The 16,263-nt window shown below is 38.7% G+C and overlaps 2 protein-coding genes and 1 long non-coding RNA gene across 11 annotated transcripts in view; 1 reads left to right on the top strand and 2 right to left on the bottom strand.

Moving 5' to 3' along the window:
* LOC107313255 (melanopsin-like) overlaps positions 1 to 9,723 on the bottom strand; it is a 45,729-nt gene extending 36,006 nt beyond the window's left edge. Inside the window, exons 1-6 of one of the 7 annotated variants that reach the window (XR_004307143.2) lie at positions 7,604 to 9,722; positions 6,803 to 6,966; positions 6,092 to 6,218; positions 5,826 to 5,940; positions 5,023 to 5,130; positions 1,892 to 1,961 (exon numbers count right to left, since the gene is read on the bottom strand). The gene's annotated coding sequence lies outside the window, so the exon portion shown is untranslated. Of the gene's footprint in view, positions 1 to 1,891; positions 1,962 to 5,022; positions 5,131 to 5,825; positions 5,941 to 6,091; positions 6,219 to 6,802; positions 6,967 to 7,319; positions 7,540 to 7,603 lie in introns of those variants that run through there. The other 6 variants (XM_015861353.3, XM_085546628.1, XM_085546626.1 and 3 more) reach the window with 6 other exon arrangements.
* Positions 9,724 to 10,447: 724 nt separating this feature from the next.
* Positions 10,448 to 16,263, bottom strand: part of LOC146761041 (uncharacterized) — a 7,855-nt gene continuing 2,039 nt past the window's right edge. The window contains exons 1-3 of one of the 3 annotated variants that reach the window (XR_014945798.1): positions 14,728 to 15,396; positions 14,436 to 14,596; positions 10,448 to 12,505 (exon numbers count right to left, since the gene is read on the bottom strand). This is a non-coding gene — a long non-coding RNA (uncharacterized LOC146761041). Of the gene's footprint in view, positions 14,597 to 14,727; positions 15,397 to 16,263 lie in introns of those variants that run through there. The other 2 variants (XR_014945799.1, XR_014945797.1) reach the window with 2 other exon arrangements.
* HPGDS (hematopoietic prostaglandin D synthase) overlaps positions 15,540 to 16,263 on the top strand; it is a 25,165-nt gene continuing 24,441 nt past the window's right edge. Inside the window, exon 1 of the mRNA XM_015861350.3 lies at positions 15,540 to 15,586. The gene's annotated coding sequence lies outside the window, so the exon portion shown is untranslated. The remainder of the gene's footprint in view (positions 15,587 to 16,263) is intronic.

The raw sequence follows: 16,263 nt of genomic DNA, 5'->3' as shown, positions 1-16,263 counted from the left end.
AGATTACAGAATCACAGAATGACCCGGTTTGGAAGGAACCTCAAGGATCATGAAGCTCCAACTCCCCTGCCTGGCAGAGCCCAGGGCCCCATCCAACCTGGCCTTGAACAGCTCCAGGGATGGGGCATCCACAACCTCCCTGGGCAGCCTGTTCCAAGACCTTATCACTCTCCTAGTAAAGAACTTAATGATCCATCTATGGTTTCAGTAATTCAAATTGATTTATATATGCAGTTATCAGCTTTGACACACTAACATATCCTGCTGAGAGGGAATATATTTCTATGTAAATTATTGATTTTTGAGGAGTCTTGTTCTTAAATAGAAAGAAATTTGAAACATGAGAAGGTCATATCAGCAAAAGTCTGCATTCAAATACCAGACTGTATCGTGCAAGTTAATTCCAAATCCTATTAACTCTCACAATAGCCCCTTCAGTCTGAGAGATTTTGACTGTGTGCATCAGGTGGGTATAATTACTGTTCTTCTAGAAAATCTTTTAACAGTTTCTGCTTATGCTTAAACATAAAGAACATTTCCCCATACAGGCTACTACTCAGTGATATAACAGCAGTTTCCTGGAGATGAGATTTTTGTATATTGCTCTATACATCCAAGGAATACTTTAATTGCTCAATTACATCCTGAATGTGCGAACATAAGGAGGATCAGGAGGATGCAAAATAATTCCCTCTAAGTAGAGAAGAAACTTTGTCTTCTGAAATAACTGAAGGCTTTACAATCGTTAATGGCTTTACGATCTCTCACCTCCAACTGAGGCAGTAGTTAGACCAATTACCAAGTGACACCAAGGTGGTAGGGTAAAATGGCGATTTATTGAAGCATACACGACCTTATATAACCTACGTCCATTTCGTCTACGTCTACTGTATTACACGTCAGTAAGATTCTTCCAGAATATGAGGAAGGGCCTGTCATGTCACATCTCGATAAGATCCCCGTATTTCGCCTAATACAATACTAAACAAACAAACAAAAATAGAAGAACCATAACCCATCCCAAAAGCAGATGAAGTGATGGACATCTTGAATTCCTTTGTCTCTATTGTGTTTCAAAATGATTTAAAACCTTATGAAATTTGTGAGCTTACCTACCAATGCCTACTGCCCTCTTATGCTTTAGTGCCTGGTTTGTTTTTTTCCACTATATTTCGCTGTTTGTACAAAGTACTCTGATGTGTTTACCATAAAGATGCAATGAATTTTGCCTTTCAACTCAAGGGACATAATTTCTGTGAGAAAAATTCAGAGCACCTACTGGAGGATTTTTGTAGCCCCATTTTTATCTCCATGATATAAATCAGCTGTGTTAGTACTGCACAGAAAATCCTATGACTGAGCTGCTGCTGTAGTATTACCAAGTAAAACCTGTCAATGGTATCTACAACAGCTAAACTAAAACTATCGACTATTCAGAAACATCTGCTGGATTCTAAAAAGCAGGAATGACATAGATCTTAATCAGATCAGACACCAGCTTCTCTCAGCTCTATCTCAAATTCTATCTGATTTCATGCTCCATTATAAAATCAACTAATTGTTTCATTGCCTAGTCATTCTATGTACTGTTTATAACACCATTTGCTGATACTCTAAAAGATCACAGGAAGTCAGAATATTTTGTCTGGGAACCCCGAAGAACATGTATGGAAAACAACATTATTTTTAAAAGAACATACACATAAAACTATGCCATGAATGAGTTCCCCTGATCATTCAAAGTGACACAATCAATTGTACCAGCCACGGGGCATTTCCTGCACATCTAAAAGCTCTTCTTTCATAGGGGCATCCTGGACTCTTTTACGAGAGGAAAACTGTCATTCACAAATCCATCCCCAGTGCTACCTTTTCCAAGAAACGCACTCACACTTCTCAGAGCTCGGCCTCCTCAGAGCTGAGAGCCAAAGCATCTTCACTGCAGTGAGTCATTTGCTGAGCTGAAATTAAGCACAAAACACACAGTCAATTAGTACAGATAAAATAACCAATGACTACAACATGTCAGATGTGGAATATTTAAGCTACAAAATTTCATCACTTTACAGTAATTATTTCACTTTCCAGGCAACTTAGAAATGCGAATGAATGTTTATGGAAAACATGATCATTCAGTGGAGCGTGAGTTCCCAAATGAAGTTTATTTTAAGGAAGTTATATATAGTTTATTCTATCAGGCTTTTCATTTACATCTAGACTCAGCAAAGCACTTAGGCATGATGCGTTTGAGCTCAAGATGTACTCTCATGAATATATAACTAGAAACATCAATTTCAGACAAACAGGACAAAAGTTATCAAGAATCGAAAGAATTTGTGAAGATTAAGCCCTGCAAAAAATGTGTGTATTTTTTCTACTACAGACAGTCGTTATTGGCTGAAAACATTTATTTCTATTTCATCTTAAGTTTTGTTCCGGTTGCCATTCATGTGTTCCAAAGAGCTCTCGGCCTTAGCTTACCTGAATAAGTACTTCCATAACAAATACTTTATTTTTAATCCTGATTTCAGTTTTACAGTGTAGATCTATCCAGTGTTCTTTAAGCTTATTCACTGATGATCTTTCGTGCTCTCTTCCTTTGTGATTTAAAAATACTCTTCAGAAAAGGCACAAAGATGGTACTCTAACACTCTCTACTTTTAAATAATCAATAATTTACATTGTCCTGTCTCACAGCTCTTCTGAAATCATTCTTCATTCATACTGAACCTGCAATCAGAGCTGTTCATCCAGTGTACTGTCTTGCTTTTGACAACAACTACTAACTCTCCCAAAGGACACACACAAGAACATATAAAGAAGAGCCACAGAAAAAAAGCTTATCCCCTATAGGACAATTTTTCAGCTCATTAGTTAGGTGATTTAGATCTCCTCTCATATTTTAGGTCTTCCTATGTCTTTAGCATGGAAGCAGCTGAAGTCCACAGTATTTCACATCCCCCACTCTAGGTCTGTGTCTGCTGGTTATGGTTTTACTCTATCCATTCCAGGAAGGCAACAGTCACACTTATCATCTATTTCCTGAAGCTTCTTCACTGCTGCTCTGTCCTGTCCCAGTACAAAGCACTAAAACATGCATAGAAGAGCTCACTTCTATGAGGAAGCTCACTCATAGCTTCAGTTTTTGCCCTCTACAGGACATTGCACATTTAGCATGTTGGGTAGAGCCCTACTCACCTCATGGGCTCCGAAAGTGGGAGGACAGCAAAATTTCCCCTCCACAAATATAGCAGATGCCAAATGGAATGCTTTAAAAACTTAAATCTAAAGGGACAAGCCATATTCTGTACACCTGACACTAAATAATTGCACCTGTCAAGTCTTCAGCTTCTGAAAGATGGAAGCTATTACTCTTCTGGGATGAGAGCATGAGTATTACAACAGAGTAGTACACACTTGGTCTTTCCAAATTACTGATGGATTCAATGGACTAGGTGAAGAATCTTTTTTTTTTTTTTAAATTTTACTTTATTTAAAATTTGAGCTGCTAGGAGACATTTCTATTTAGATAATGATTTCCAGTATTTCTCTGGGAAAAAAGAAATATGATACAACTGGACTGCCTTTTCCTTGAATTTGTAAGAATTTGGTAAATATTTATTCTGGAAAATCTACTTACAACAGTACTTTTATAAACTTTCATGAGTTTGGTTGATTGTATACAGTACTCATTATCTGAAAACTATACTTAACGCAAGCACCTCATCCACAAGAGCACAAAACTTTGTTTCCAGTCTTCCGCTTTCACTGTTTCAGAATGTATGGACAATCTGAGGCTTGCTATATAATATCCTCATCATGTACCTAAGTATACATTTAACAGTTTCAAAAGCAAAGACAAGACCACTTCCAAAGTTACTGCTCCCTACAGGGAAAGTGGAAAAAGAGCTGTGAATCACAATGCCAGAGGATTTGACATTCATGATTTGTCCTTTTAACTCAGTTTATTAAAAATGAACATCACCATTTGGCTACTGCAGGGATGCCTCTTAGGAATAAGTGGTTCTTAGTCTAACTTAATCAACAACAGGCTCAGTTGTTCTCAAGTCATGCTGCATAGGATTCAAAACCTTGGCTTAGTGCTAAGAGTTCTTATCAGGCACTACAAAATTTTCACAACTCCTTCCTGGAGTAAGTCCTAAATGTGCATAACATGCTTAGGTAGTAAAAGTTTTCCCAGGGGTTAGCACAAGTTCACTAATAGTCTTAGAATCTCACTTCTAGGGGAAATTGAACCAGATGTTCTCAAGAGGTGTCTTTAAATTGTAGGAGTAACTTTTAACACCATAATCTGTTTAGTACTGATGCTACAGCTGTTCTCTTGCTGCTACATCCATGCACACATAATATCAATTTTTGCATCATCTGCAGTTCTCACTGGGCTACAAATAACTGCAAATAGTGCCTATTGATTAGATCCTCGTTCACGGATAATGTGAAAATATGAGGTCAAAGATAGCTTCAGCAATGGAACAAACATGCCATCTGCAGTGTTAGAGGTTGGCTAAAGTGTTTGCAACCAATGTCATACAAAGGGCGAATCTTTCCAGAGACTCGTTATGCTAAGAGATAATCTTTGCATTGCCTGGGATGGGGTTTGGTTCAATATTCAAGGTAAATTTAGTAGGACTCATGTAAAATACACCTGCTGAGAAAGAATAAACTGTGCTAAACTTGAAGTTTTTTGCCAGCAGTTCTTTTCCCCTCTGAAGCATGTACATACATGTTATACCTGACTACTGAGCAACTAAGCATAATTTTGTGGGTGACAAAACTCTTGCTTTCAAACATTCATTTGCACATACAGTCATTCCCAGATCATCTCTTTTACACCAGAACACTTCACTGGGTCTCAGGTCAAAGTCTAGGAAAAAGCTTTTATGCTGCTAATTTGATCATAAGGTTACTGTTTCATTTCAGATTTGAATGAGAAATGCCACTGTTCAGCTTCTACTGGGGATATAAATCTCCTCAGACAACTGAGGAAACTGGGATCCTTACCTCTAGATGGATTATTTTTGGTACCAGGACTCTTCTGATTCCTTTTCTGGCCAGAGTTGTCCTCACTCGTGGTAAGAGGTCAACAGTGCAATGTGTGAGCAGGTAACACTAGAAAGAAAAAAGCAAAACGAAACAGGTAACGCTTTGTCAGTCAACTTCTTTAAATGGACGTGCCATTTTATTTTTGATTACTTTCACTCAGCAGTCTTCAAAAGCGTGTAATATTACATTAACACTCAAGAACACAAAGTTGCTTTCATTTCTTTCTGTTACATGGGCAAATAATCAGAATTCTCCCATGATTTTGCTGTTTCTTTACAGGAAAACCAAAGTGTGTCCCTGAAAGCTCATACAATGGCAGAATTTGTCTAGAAGAGAATTTCTCAGGGGTTTACCAAGTTTACTGACATCTTACTCTAAGTGGAGATTCCTGGGCAAAAAATACACCAATAGGAAGAGCTTCAGCACGGAAGAACCATATACAGCATGCTGAACATTCTCTGCAGTGTTTCCTATTGCGTGAAGACAGGAAATCCATATGTTTGGATTACGTATTGCGTGGCGAGAAACAGACTGTATTCACCACTTAAGGAGACGTCATGTTTTTCACACACAGCGCAGAAGGAAATGATAGTATTGTCTCTTGGAGATGGCTTCTCCCAAGCCTCAGGGTTACCTGATCATCAAAACTTCCCCAGACACTCACTCATTCAGGCAGGACAGGAGGTGAGGAAAGACGTGAGAAAGCTGTCTGCAGGCAAGCTGTCAGACTGACAGTGCATTATGTAGGGTTGGACAAATACCTGTTTTATCTTAGAGTGCAACCTGAGGTCTGATATCCAGCCGCACCCTAACAAAACAGTCAGTTCTTCCAAGCCCCATGTGCCAATCTCCTTTCCTCTTCCTGTTGGTTGCTGTCTGAATAAAGGGAAACAAAAGGGTGCATTGTCTGAACTGGTGAGCAGATTCATCATGGTTTCCAGAAAAGCCGATCAACTGAAAACAGAAAGATACACTATCTTGTCCTGTTTTCAGCCCCCTGTAAAAGTGCAGTGATTATTTAACATACAGAGAAGCGTAGGGATCCTCTAATGCACATGGGAAGTTGCAAATCCACAGCTTCATTGCTTCACGTAAAAGAGTGTTGCGCATCAAACCGCATGTCATCCAGTAAGACATTCCTAGATAGGTCAGAACTTCGAAAAAAATAAAAATAAAAATCAGGTAAAATATTATCTCAACCATAAAAACTACACAGAGCCACAGGACTGATAAAAGTCAATTCACATACGTGTTTAACACTCTCGAAAAAGATCAATTTTAGCTAAGGAAAGCATGTTTAAAGATAAAGACGTTGCGAAAGCCTAAAGATTACAGCAAATATTTTGAGTAAGACATCAAAACAGTTACACTCCAAGCAATTTATGTTTTCCTTTATTTTTACGAGTGTGGGTGGAATGGTGTAAAATATGTAAAATATGTCTGAGGTAATCAAATGTTTTACATCAATGTTCAAGTGTTTTTCCTACCCCAAGCAGACAGTGATAAAAATAGCAATGTCTAGAACCTGGTAGAACTTAGTTTTTTACATGGAGCAATTTTGTTTGTTTTCTTTCCTGTTAAAAAAGAACTGAAAGGAGAGCAGCTATTTGAAAGTCTTTTTAGAGAGGCTACTGTGTTACCTGAATCTCTTGAAAATAAAACTGGGAGGAGAAGAGAGGGTAGAAATAGACATTTTCATAACATTATGGTAGGAAATTAAACACTCAAAATCAGCAACCTTTTAGGAGCAACCCATCTTCATTGATTTCAAACTTCTTCAAGGGCAGCAACCATATGACAGGATGTAACATGACAAGAACAAAGCAATAAAAATATTGATACTGACTTTGAAGACTGAATTCTGTGAAAGGCTGAAGTATTTAATGCCATTTCCTGTTACACCTAGGAGAAAAGAAAACAAATCCAGGTATTGTCACAGTGCAAGCTTTGGTCATCACACAAATTAAAGTTCAAATTACTGAGGCTGTACTGACTTGAAAAAGCAACAAAATTTGAATCATTTAAAATTATTGTACCCAAAAATGTCTTCAACCATCTACCTTGGTTTGCACTATCATCACTTAGGAAACTGTACTGCTGTAAATGCATGATTGTTCACCTTTCTATACAAATCTGAGGTACTTATCTCCCCAAAGGTGAAATAAGATCATTACAAGAAATATACTATTTCCCTCCCCCTTTCAGTTCTACCAGGACAGCAGAAAATATTGTAGCTTTGCTCTGTATTTTCTTACTTGCTATACATCTGGTTATCAGGGAGAGAATATCAAGCACAGTCATTCTTGGAAATGGTTTCAGCCCAGATCAACCTCCTGGGTATCAATCATTTTATGCTCCCTGGCACCTGAGCAAAGGGAAAAAGGAAGGCTCTCTTCTGTTTTCCAGAGATGCAAAAGGAGAGTCTGAAGCCAGAGGCTCCATGCTGCTCTGTCTCCATCCACAGATGGAAGTATCACCAGAAAGAAAACTGACTGAATCATAGAGTCTCTTGGGTTGGAAAAAATCTTCAACTGCTTACCTGACCTACTAAGCCTTATCACTCAGCCACATCCTATGTCTCTCAAGTACCTTCAGGGACAAGGACTCCACCACTTCCCTGAATGGACTGTTCCAATGACACCCTTCTAGGAAGAAATTCTTTCTGTTATCCATTTCTTCCTAATACCCGTGACAACCATCACAGAGAAAACAGGGAAAGGTTTTCTCTGCCTCAAGTATTTAGCTTATCCCTATCACATGTTGGAGAGCTTTCCCCCATCTGATTCTCATTCTAATCATGCCTAGTATTTGTTAATTTGTAATTAGTTCTGCTGTTTGCACCTGGCCTGACATCAAACAAATACTAGCTCCTTTCTACTTCTGCTGTGCTTTAAGCTGCTAAACAAAGGATTCTGTTCTCATGTATTTAAGCTTCATCAACTGCAGACAAGCATAAGGTGAAAATCTATATTGCTAGAATTAGAAACATTCACCAGGTCTATCCACCAAGCTTTGTAATTCTTTTCTTTCTATGGGCAGCTCAGGAATGCAGCTATCTATCAGATGTGTGATTTTCAGGTATTTTTGCACCTAAAGTTTTAAGAAACTGATAGTGCATACCCTTAAATGACATGCCCACAGCCTTGAACATACCAACCCAGAAGAAGACATGGAGGAAAGTCAGAGAAACTAAGTGGTTGCACCATGGGTCAAAGCAGCACACATTAGCTGAAGTCCCCATTGGCCACAGCCAGACAAGCACCACATGCTGCATGTGGCTTATGCACAGCACAGCTGGCTTATTCAGGAACAAGTGTACTATGTGAACCAATGCATGCTCCCTGCTCATAAATCCATAACACTTTTTTATTGACTTCTGTTAATTTCCTGTTGACTTCCAAGTTCAAAACTTCCTTGGTTTAGAATTCAATTAATTTCTGGTGCACAGAGACAGATTCACCACTTCTTCTTCCTCCTGTCTCTGTGTACAGTGCCAAGAGATGACTTAATCTCTTGGAGTTAGTTCTTCCTCAAGACTATCACTTAACTGAACTCATCCACTATTTCAGATAAAAAATTTCATTCCCACCTAGTATTATCAGCAAGATTTTCATATATATTATTGTGCACACACTTCATCTAATCTCCTTCATAACAGCTTTAGGTCTCAGTAGGCTAGTTGTAGAGTTAGGTAAATTCTGACCTCTGAAAACATATTTGAGCATTTTTCCCAGTGCTTGGAGTCAGCTGTTCAGATTTTTGTCATGAGTGCAACAGTTGTTGCTGGAAAGTTGCCCCTGGAATCACGAGGGTTGCTTTAAAAAAAGGAGTTCTGGCTTTTGTGTAGAATGAATTATTTAACTTAAATGTTTCATGAGAGATATGTGGCTTTACTGAGTGGAGACCGAATCATTTGTCTAACTTGCTTTACCAGATCATCCCCGCACACTTCCAGAAACAAAGAAAACTTCTACAGCAATGATCTGGAAAGGAAATACAAGAAACAAGTTTTCAAACCTTATTCTTCACAACCTACTTTTGTTTCTTTGAAAGAGATTATGTTACTGAATGATTCATTTTCTTGAATAACAAAGGATGGCACAGTAAAAAACTTCTGGGAACATTCACATTCGAAAGGCCTTAGAGAAAGATTTCCCTCCTCCCCACAGCCTCCTGACAGCATATGAATCTGCAAAATGGGGGGACGCCTTCCCCACCCCAGCTCTGCGTCTCCAGGGCTTCTAAATGAGACCCTTCAGTACTTTTCAGGAGATGAAGCAGCTTAATGGTTTTAAGATGGCTGCTCTTTAAACACTTACATTATGTCCTTCTTAAATAAAATGCATGCAATGATATTGCTGTTAAAACCTATCCATCTGAGTGGAATACAGGAGACAGCACATGTTGTGTTATATTATGAGGCTTAACATTTGACTAATTGCATTGGCCTACTTGTATGAATCGGAGATTATTCCCTCATAAAACACATCTGATTTCTCTAGGTAGACATTCATGCTACGAGAGACAATTGCAAGGGCCCCAAAGGGGATGAAACCCCGTGATTTAACTATTCAAACATAAACAGAGAGCATTTCAAATTTTCATCAATAATTTAACCACATGCAAGAAATGTGAAACAAAACTCCTGTCTTCTGCAACTTCTACACAAGTATTTCATTCTTAATTCTTATTTCTTTTTTTATAGAGGGATAACAAAGCATTAATATGAAAAGCAGCTGACTGGCCCTGATGTGGTGATGTGCTTTTTTTGTTGATTTTTTTTTTTCTTTTCATTTTTTTTTTCCAGTTCCACAAGGGATTTTCTGTAGGACTAAATGGGAAACAAAGCATCAGCACAGAGCCTGCAAGTGGGTACAGGCCAGATATCAGCTGGTGTAGGAGGGAGCTCTGGCCTGTGCCTCTGAGTAAAGAGACCCTCTGGATACCAGTGAAGTATTTGAGATGAAACATCCCTTATTTGTGTATCATCTTGCAAGCTGATATGGGCTTTTGCTTCTCTTCTTGGCAGGAAACGTTACTAGGATAAAGGCATTCACACTGTGAGGTATTATTTGAGGTCTCATTACTTTGGCCTGTTTCTTGCAAATGGGAAAGCTAAGGAAGTCAACAGTCTGCCAGCTTACTCTCACACTTAAGAATAAGGCTGAGACCATTTCTGAACACATGCAGCTGTGTCCAGCGGTCTGCTTTGACTCTCCATGCTGTGCTCTGAATGTGAAGTGTGGAGTATTTGAGTACTGTGTTCTGTTTTAGTCCCTAAAGAAACTCATCAAGGCCCTGGAGCACATCCAGAGAAGCATAATGTAGCTACTGACAGGTCTGGAGCAGCTAAGGGAGCTGCCATTATTTGGTCTGAAGAAGAGGAGGCTCAGGGGAGACCTTATTGCTCTCTGCAACCACCTGAAAGGAGGTTGTGGCAAGGCTCTTCTCCCATGCTATTAGTGATAGGACTAAAGGGAATAGCTTCAAGTTGCACCAGGGGAAGACAAGGTTGGATGTCAGGAAATACTTCTGTCTCTGAGAGAGAGAGGTCAGGCACTAGAACAGGCTGCCTGGAGATGTGGTGGAGTCATTGTCCCTGGAGCTGTGCAGAAAACATTTAAATATCATATGGAGGGACATGGTTTATCAGGAAACATTGGTTATAGTTTGATGGTTGAACTGGATAATATTTGAAGTCTTTTCCAACCCTTGTGATTCCGTGAATATTTCAGTTTATGGTTTTTATTTTTCATACAAAAATTCTGCGTTCAGGAACACAGAAATAACTCCCCAAACTGCAGACATCTGCTTATTTGATTGCTTCTCTAAGCTGCTCAGCTTTCAAACCAAATTCATCAGATTTCATTGATCATTAAACTTTGCCTATTATTAGAGCTCCAGTAATGTTGATGGAACCTATCTGATTAAGAATGGATAATCTTTCAGATTCATTCATGACCTTTACCATACAGTATTTTTATTTATTTAGTTATATAACAAAATATCACAATCAAGGCAATGCATGTGCATGGACAAAACAGGCTACAAAGGTAAAAATAGACATATTCACTTAAGTGATGGGTTTAAAGCATGCTCACATTCAGCATTTTATTATATTTTAAATTAAAAAGAGCAACAAAAACTGTAATTCACAATGAATGAGGCAACATTCCAAAATGAAATATGTGATTATTTTCAATTCTGCCATAATACATTGTTCTTTGAACAAAACTGCTTGTCAGTTTAGGTTGCATTCATCAAATATTAGCAAGACTGAAGATTTCTTTGAACGAATATGTAATTTGCTATGAGAGAAAAAAAAAACTGCTGAGTTCCATTACATATAAATATAAAAGGCCAAGTGTATTTACAGGTTTCTGAATAATATCCCCGATTAAAATTATGATAGCATTATTAATCTCTAATATCTTATACTGACTGACTTTAGCAAATGAATGTTTGGTACTAGAAGAAAAGTGCTCTACTGTACACAAGAAAATGACAGAGCCAGGTAAGGAAATTTTCAAGGAAGTGAAAAGTCATCTACCTTGAGCACAGAACGACTCCTCTGCACAAAACTCTCCTGACACACATAGCAAACAAGCAGACTCACCAACATGAGGTAATGTGTTTGATTTCAAACCATTTGTCTAACTATGAGCACTGGGATGCAATGCAGTGTGGTGACTGGCAAAGGAAGGGTGGGGATGGGCTGTCACTGATTCAGAAACAAGGGGAGTGACACCACTTGGGATGACAGGGAAAGACGTGGGCTGTAGTGTGCTTATCCAGTAACAGCCAGTGAATACTATGAAAGGGACATCTGCTGAGCTAAATCTTGGATTTAGTTTTAATCCACGTGGCTTCCTCTGCATTTATCTAGGGCTTTCAGACAGAGCGGAGGGCCTCGATGTGACCAAGGAAGAATACAGGTCACTTAGTTAATGTCTCCATGTCCCTGTATGACATTCATAGAAAACTGACTTTGTTACTCCATAGAATACCTAAACATACGCCCACAAAGCCTTCCATAGGGCTTAGAGGCACTGGCTGCAGCTGACCACAAGAAAACCAGAGAGGATGCTCTGTCACCAATGGCCAAATGGCTGAAACAAACTTCTGTGTGGTGGGGCAGCAGAATGTCCTAGGAGACAACCTCTGCCATGGAAACCAGCGAGAAGATATCTGATCCGAATAGATGTGTATCCAATCTGGATAGAAAGATATTTCCTTCAGTAGACAAGAATTCCAGCCAATTTATTTTCAGCTCTAAAGCTTCCAAAAGATGGACAGAAACAAGAGATCATTGAGATGAAAAGCAATGTCTCTCATTGCAACAAGCTGTACTGCACAGTCTCAGTCTAACTGCATGCAACCGGCTGGCCGACAATTTTTTCATGCTATCAACAGCTGTTGCAGGCTGTAAGGGGAGTATAATCTGCAAGAAATCACCAGCAGAGGAACCGAAGGTTAAATCAGTTCAGCACATTACTGACTTTGTTAGTTTAAACATATGTGCATAAATTCATTCTAATTTTAGGAAACACGGGATTTCATTGTTCACTCATTCAGTGAGTAGCACACAGCAAAAATCCTGAAACACAGGACAAATACAAGAGTAAAATAATGGAAGGATGCAAAGAGTCCACACAATAAACTGCCATTGTGTGAGAGCCCCAGAACGTCACCTCCTCATTGCATTCCCTCAGCTCTTGCCATAACATACTTTCCAAAAAATGTCACCAACCATAGGAAAAGGAAGCAAAAGGCATAATTGTAACATGTCACAAGATCAGAACAGAAAAAAACCCAGCAAGACTATATGCCTGGAAATGATGCTGAAGAGTCATCTTTATTTTGTGCAGAGAGCTTATGCACAAAATAGACTTATAGACAAAATAGACTTATGCAACCTACTGGGACAAGAATGAAAATGTAAGGCAGCATTCATTTAAGCTCCAAAGCATCAAGTGTTAAGGCATGAGCCTTATTCCTGGAACTAAGATTTTTGCTCCTATCCCTAAAGCACAAGGTATATTTCTGTACCTTTCCCTCTGTGACTCTTAAAAGCCTTTTGGTGTGACCTTACTGCATAATGTGCTTACTGCATGTAGTTTCGTGCTCAACGACATAATTTTTCAGTGCAAGTCAGTTAATTCTATTCCTGAGTGACACCCCTTTAAATGGGATTACAAGGAGCTGCTTTGTTCTGTTCCAGTTAAAATCTGGTTTCTTGAGATTGAATACACTGCAGTACTATACGGTATTGATTAATTAGCAGCAGTAATATGTCTAAGTAGTTCCCTATTCCTGGTCCTGTGATTTCCTGTTTTTGCCTATTGTATCCTTATGCTTGAAAGTTTTATTTTCTTATTGGAATCAGAAGACTCCACACTACAAACAACCACCCAAAATACTCAAAGTTATTCTTATGCTTCTATTTTTTCTATATATTACAGTACAAAAAGTAGAACTGTTAGCAAACATCCAACCTTGCTTGTACCTTGGGAAACGCAAATGTACCCGGTTTCCATTTTTTGGAAGACATTCTATGGTCTTAATTATTTTCTCTACAAGAGAAGGCCAAAGCCATGTGCAGTTTTAAAGATGCCATAGAGCAGTGGATTTGCACAATGGGCCAAATTTTGCTCTAGTTCCTTTCTCAGTTATCATTAATGCTCATTTTTCTCACCAGATATCAGGTTTACGGTTTCACAGCACTGCATTAAGTGACCTTAACATACTACTCCTGTCTATCAGAAGTTGGCTTATTTCTGTGTAGGTGAAACTACTACTCCCCTTCTTCATCAGTTTGCCACTACACTTTCTAAACTCCATCAGCTGTTATTTCACTCAGTTGCACAATCACAGGCCTTTTCTGCCAGTTCCTATCTTCACCACCACGAATAACTGCATCCCAAAAGTTTGCTATTGCACTTTTCACTGCTTTTTCCAGATAACTTAAAAGCATGCTGAACACTAGGGCCACTAACAAACCCTGGAAGACTGATGAATATCTCTCCTTAGAGAGAGAGTTCACTTCTAGTCAGCAGTTTTATTCATGTGCAGATCTTCCTTCTCATGACTGCTCAGCTTATTTGAAAAGCTTTAAAAAAAAAATAAAAAATTGTATATATATATATAAAATTGGATTCTGCTGCCCTTCTTTACCTTGTCACTTTTCTTTAGAGCAGGCCCTTTGGAGAAAGACACACTCTGGTCTGTGCACTGGCATTGCAAGCCAACTACAATGAATTTGCACATTCTTTGACACTCCACAAACTGGAGATGACTCGAAGTTTTTAAAACCCCTAATGAAAACCAGGTAGGAAGACAGTTGATCATTAATTGACAGGACAAAAGCTTACCCCATTTTCTCTCTTCTGCAGTTTTGAAGGGAAAATACTGGTCACTGAGTTTGTTCAACTTTCTGATCCTCTGCAGTTGGTAGAACAATGCAGTGTTGTACTTCATAGTTTAGACTTTGATATTATCTCATATTCAAGTGAGTTCATTCCAGTGCAAAATGCTGTAAAAACCAGAGAACCGCTCCTATCTTCATAGGAGTGAGGCTGAGGGAGTTGAGCTTATTTAGCTTAAAAAAGTGAAGGCTCTGTGGAGAACCCATTGCAGCTTTGCCAGTACTTGAAGGGAACTTACCAGCAGGAAGGGGATCAACTTCTTCCACAATCTGTTAGTGACAGGACAATGGAGAATGGCTTTAAAACAGGTAATGGTACAAAATAATGATCCTCTAATGTTTGTTTCAGAAAACAGAACAGTGAAATTAAAAAAAAACAATAATTAATCGTGGATTATATGAAAGAGTTCATAAGTATTAGTATTCAGCCTTGCTCACCATTGGGACAAAGGATAAAAGGTCATGTTAATATTTTTATGAAATCATTCAGATATTTAAGCATTATTTACGTAAAAAAACAAACACCCCTAATTTCCACAAGTGATAAGAACAGTAACAGAGTGCAGAGTACTAGCATGTGTTATTTATGTGCAAAGTTCACTAGAATCCCCTTTCTCCCCCTTCACTGTTAACAGTAAGAAGCTCCCAAATCTCTTTATGAAAGCACTTGGAAGTTGAATTTGCTTTATTTGTTTGTTTGTTTTTCTTATTTGTCTCCTGTGTTTTAACGTAATAACAGCCACTTAAATTCTTGTCCTTTAACTCAGTCAGAGCTGAAGGGCTTTCTGTTAAAGATCAAAGACACATTGTGTACCTTGCTCCCTCCTTAATTAAATAAATAAATAAGTAAATAAAACAATCTTCTGTCTCAGTGTAATAGTTAATAATTATTTTTTTAAAAGTCCCCAGGCTTGCTTCTTTCCCAAGGAAATGATGCATTTGCCTTGCGAGATAGTGTGAAAGAGTCAGGATCGGCAGAGTTGTCACTGGGGGAGTGGTTTGCATGTTAACAAACACTATATGTAAGCCTTTCCCACAAGGGCCAGCCTTCAGAGCACCTCCTGTGCACCGACGAAGAGACTGCACCACTGCAGCCAAGTGAGTCCTATTTCAGCTTTGCTTACTGCAATATAGTTTCTCTTCTTCCCACTTTCTTCTCCTGATCTCCTTCTGCTGCTTAAGAAGCTGCACAGTATTTGCTGTCTGAAAATCACACTATTTGAATGACAAGTTCTGAGAGTACCTCATTTTTATAATTTTGTTAAGTTTATTGAACTTCTATGGCTGATGCTTGCTGGCATGCTGAGGGATAACCCTGAGCTCTACAATTCAGCTGCACTATATACCCCCCTTTTAGCTGCTTACAAACATAATTAAGCTTCCACCTGTACTTTTGACACCTGTATAGATGTTCGCACTGCCACAAACAAGCTTCAGCTATATCTTCTCAGATATCTTCTATCAGATCAGTTATATCTTCTGCAGACTGCAGCAAGTCCCCATCTCTCATTAGTAGCTGATGCAATCAGCACTGAGCAGCTCTCACTTCAGATAACTGTCAGAGCAATGCATTCAAAAGGCAAAAAATACATAAAAAACTAACATGGGTTAAGCATGCAAGGCTCTGCAGAGGGCTTCCAGTAAGCAAGAGAGCATTTTTGAGCAATATTCTGCTAGATGTAATGACTAACACATGCACTTGCTTATGTAACCAAAACAAATCTAGGCTAATGTCAGAGAATTAGATACATATTAAGCAGCACTAACCAGTTCCT

Source organism: Coturnix japonica, chromosome 4 (assembly GCF_054131305.1).
Source record: "Coturnix japonica strain WE chromosome 4, WE-NBRP24, whole genome shotgun sequence".
Taxonomy (NCBI): Eukaryota; Metazoa; Chordata; class Aves; order Galliformes; family Phasianidae; genus Coturnix; species Coturnix japonica.
Note: the sequence above shows the minus strand (reverse complement) of the source record. Positions and strands in the feature narration are given on the sequence as shown.